Here is a 4,895-nt window from a genome sequence, read left to right as displayed (position 1 = left end):
ATTGCACAATAGGGTGATGATAGATAATGGTAGTATAGTCTTCATTTCAAAAAGCTAAAAGAAAAGATTTCAAGTGTTTTTGCAACAAGGAAATGATAAATGTTTGAGGTCTTAGATATGCTTACCTGATTTGAACATTACACAATTGTATACTCATATCAAACCATTAAATGGTACTTCATAAATACGTGTAATTTTTATGTGTCAATTTAATAAAAAACTAACAATTTAGCCAGGGTGATACATGCCCATAATCCTAGCAGCTCAGGAGGCTAAGGCAGTTGGATCACAAGTTTAAAGACAACCTCAGCAATTTAGCAAAGCCCAAAGCAACTTAGTGAGACCCTGTCTCATAATATAAAACAGAAAAGGGCTAGAGATTTAGTTCAGTCCAAAAGTGTTCCTGGGTTCAATCTCTGGTATCAAAACCAAAAAACAAAAACAAAAAACTACCAATTCAGTTATTGGAAAATATTTGGAGCAATGCACATAGGTAAATCTACTTTTGTAATCGTAACTTTTATGATGTTGAACATATATTTCTGATAAAAATTTAGTTCTGAGCTGTGAATAATATCAAATATCAAAGACTTAATATGAAGAAATATAATGTACACTATCTCATTAGTAATTTTATATTGATTACCTGTGAAAATTTTTGGACATAGGTAAATATTTTGATGCATCTTTTTGCTATTTTTAATGTGACTGCTGAAACAGATAACTTTTTTTAGTTGGCTTAAATTCTGTTTCTATGAGACAGCACTGTCTAACATAGTCAAGGCTCATCATCAACTGTTGGTGCATTTCAGATTGAAATATGGTCTTTGGATTCTTGATTTGCCTTTGCTAGCCTCAGCCTGCTGTCACCAGGCTCATCCTGTTACCACCCTTCTCACAGCAATTCCCTCAGGCTTTGTCCTTCAGTCTTCATGAAAGGAAACTCAAAATCCTTGACTCTACTAGAAAATCAGCATAGGTGATTTTATTTTTTGAGACTGATTAAAAAGACTATAATCCAACTTGAGCTATTGTAACTAGAAAGGAAAAGATATTAAAAAGGCTTTTTTTTTGTAGAATAAATTCCCCCCAAATCAACTGAATGATAATGAATACATGAATTAAAGCATACATGTTAAGTATATATGTTAAGAGTTAATGATGGGAATTTTAATATTTGAGTAAAACAAAAATAATTACTGGCCTTTTAAATTTCAGTTTTTCTTGCTGCCTAATTCCCATTTTGATAAGTTATAAGAAGAGTCAAGAGGGGAAGAAAAGATTAAACAGGTAATCCTAAACTTGTAATTTGTTATTCATTTAGCCATGATCTTCTTACACCAGAAAGGATCTTTTAGTAATTAATGTTTTATTTATCTACAGATTTTGTTTATAAGTGTTTTTAACTGAAAGACACTGACTCCTTTCAATTTACTTCAGAGGCCAGGTAAGCAAGAATTTTTTAAAAAAATGCTTTTTTTATTAGGAAAAAAAACATTACTAGAGTTAATGTTTTAGAATTATTAAATCCCTTTTATCACACAAAACTCTGGAAGAAACAGTTTAATAATTGTTTTTTAAAATCTCAAAAGAAAAGAAATACCACTGCCAGAAATAAACTAGATAGGACATTTGAGGTAAGATTGTTTTTCCATAATAGAAAATTCAATTATTTATTCGATTAATTCAATAAATGTTTCCTGGATGCCATCTGTGTGGAACAACACTCAATGAGAAGAGTCATGTAAATAAAATGCAGTCAAGCTTGAGGTCGAAGAGTTAGTGACTTAGAGAAGTTATTAAGTACTCAGGGGAGTTATAAAGACAACAGATACTTTTTCATTTTGTTTTTCCTTCCTACAAACTGGAGCAATCTCTTCCCCCCATATCTATCACTATCAAGTTCCTTAAAGGCCAGTGCCGCACATCCTAGTTAACTCCAAATACCCCAGGAAGCAATTATCCTGTATTTCAAGCCCATCTGTGGAGAAGCAGAGGTAGATGTCCCTGGAAGGGTGGAAAAAGAGGTTGAGATTTGAAGTAAAGGGTACGAAGGTCTCTACTTGTGAGCTAAGTCCATAAGAGGGATGTTAACAGTGGACTCAAAATTTCTTATTAGTTCTAGGCTATTGCTCCCATGAGTCTCTGAATAGGATCATCTCCATTCACCCCACTCAAATATATAGGCTCTAGAGGGTTGTGAGAGAGGTGAGAAGTAGACAAGGAACAAAAAACAAACCCTACTAATCAACCCCTCTGGCACACACATAAGTGAAGATGAGTTTATAGCCTATTTTAGGATTTCATTGGGGCAGGCTGATATATTTGATCTATAAAAATGAAGACCCATGACAGTGGTGATATCAGGGGGCTGAGAAGAAGATTCATACTGTACTAGGCTGGTAACAATACCAGATGCTCAGCCAGCAGGTACTGGTATAGACTTAATTAATAACTACTCTCCCAGACCCTCCTAGTTTACCTTCTACTTTTTCATCTACCTGGGAAAAATCTTTCTTCCTTGGAATCCCAGGATTTTTCCTCAATCCAGCAACCAAGGTGCTAATACCTGGCACATGAGGAGCCCCGTGGCTGCACCCCAACATTATAGCAGTCATCTTCTGATTGGTCTATGTATGTCCCTTCAGAGCGATAATATTTTGACCATCTTCCCTGTCTATACCCATTAAATTTGCCAAAAGATGGGTTACCATGAATTATTTAGGCAATTTACACAATTGCCTACCACTTTATTATTTGAACATGTGATATAGCATAGATTTCGCCTCTAAGTTGACTGGAATACTGTCCACTCAAAACTTCTTTTCTTCTATTTCCTTTGTTTGTATGATATTTATGTTGAGGTTGGTAAGAGAGCTGAGAGACATGATATGTAAATGCTACTTACAAAAATCAATGAATTGTCCTAGTAATAATTAATAATAGCTACTGTTGATCTATTGCATTATGTCTACTTAGTTTTGTTTTTGTTGTTGTTTGTTTGGTATTATTTTGCTTTGTTATTTTACTTAACAATGTGTACCAGCATATTTAGAGCAAGAATATTTTTATATCAATTAATTCCCTCATCCAATTCCTTAACTTTCTCCCTCCCTTCTTTCTTTCCTTTTAATTCCTTCCTCCCTCCCTCTTTTTCTTCTTCTATCTTGTTTCCCTTCTCCCTACTTAACTAATCCTTGAGGAAATAATTTGTGGAATTCTTACATGATAAGTAAACATAGAATATCTAAAATCTAGTTTTGAGTGCCAAATTAGGCTATTAAAATTTATAGTAGAGACAATAATCTCAAAAGCAAATTTACTTGCAAGAGCTATGTGTTTGGGAACTCGAAAAATACATCTTGATGGAAACAGAACATTAATATTATGCCAATCACACAAATTATAAAAGCAGTAGTGAAAGAGTCAAACTACCACAATGTAAGTTCTTTCTTACCTTTAAAGTTCTAATTTTAGCTCTCTTATTAATATTTCCCTTACCAAAATATGGAGATTGAGTAAATCAAAGTCTTTTTAGTGTGTTTAAGTCAATGAGAACATAACATAATATTTTAAATTATGCATTTACACCTTGTTCAACAAGGTAATATAAAAATAATCTGACTTTTAGAATTTCACTTTATTTATTTATTATTTTATGTCAAAAGGTGTATCCTCATCATCTCTCAGCAGGACTGAGAAGGGAACAGATGTTTCCTATCATGCATTTCCTCTTAGTCTGCACTTATTTTTTGACAAGTTGAAATTGGAATACTTACCACTTTTGGCTATGTTTAGTAATTGCTATTTGTCAAATTCATAAAGACATCTTTAAGGAAACTTAGCATCATCTAGAGTAGGGCTATCTAATTCAACTATCTTGACAGTTTCTAGTCAAAAACTCATATAGGTACATTGAATAAAATTTAATTTTCCACAATGCATTCATATTCATATTAGCTACTGCTAAAGTTTAGATGTGAAGTATCCCCCAAAAGATCATGTGTGAGAGTGTAAGAATTTTCAGAGGTGAAATGATTAGATTATGAGAGGTGAAGCCTGATCAGTTGGTCAATCCACTGATATCAATTATTTCAGCAGTAACCCGAGCCAGGGGCATGCCTTTGGAGTATATATTTGCCCCTGGTAACTGGAGCTCTCTCTGCTTCCTGTTTGCCATGTCCTGAGCTGCTTGCCTCCACCATACCTTTCCTCCATGATGTGCTATCTTACCCTGGGCTTAGAGCAATGGAGTCAGTCATCAATGGCCTGAGACCTCTGAAACCATGAGCCCCAAATAAACTTTTCCTCTTCTAATTGTTATCAGGTCTTTTGGTCCCAGTGATGAACAATCTGACTAAAACAGCTATTGAGACAGATATGAAATTTCAAGATATATGTTATCTTAGGATTTAAGGGTCCTCAAGTATGCATAAAAACAATAAGAAGGCATAAATTAAGGCATTTTGAATACATAAAAACATTTGTTCTAGAAGGCCTGCAATATTATTATTAACATTATTATGGCAATAGCAATGATCATAGTTAAATTATATTTTAATATATTTTCAATTTAACATAAATTCATAAGCATAATCTTTACCCTAATAATTTCTAACAATCTGATGAGTTAGGTGGAATGAACACATTTTATCAATGAAAAGAGATACAGCCAGATTCACACTAAGAGACCTAGCCAGATTTGAACTAACAAATGCTTTTTAAATTTTGTATTGATATTTTACTTTATTCGAAGTAGTGGTATTCTTCAATGTGGAGAAAATCATTCCATTCATATATGTGTCACAAGTACCTGTCTCACTATCAGAATGGTTTCCCTCTATTTTTAGCAGGAAATAGATTGTGGTACAGTTCTAAATGATACTGAAAGTTTA

Source organism: Callospermophilus lateralis, unplaced genomic scaffold (assembly GCF_048772815.1).
Source record: "Callospermophilus lateralis isolate mCalLat2 unplaced genomic scaffold, mCalLat2.hap1 Scaffold_63, whole genome shotgun sequence".
Lineage (NCBI taxonomy): Eukaryota > Metazoa > Chordata > Mammalia > Rodentia > Sciuridae > Callospermophilus > Callospermophilus lateralis.
The sequence above is the reverse complement of the archived record's forward strand: the minus strand, read 5'-3'. Positions refer to the sequence as shown.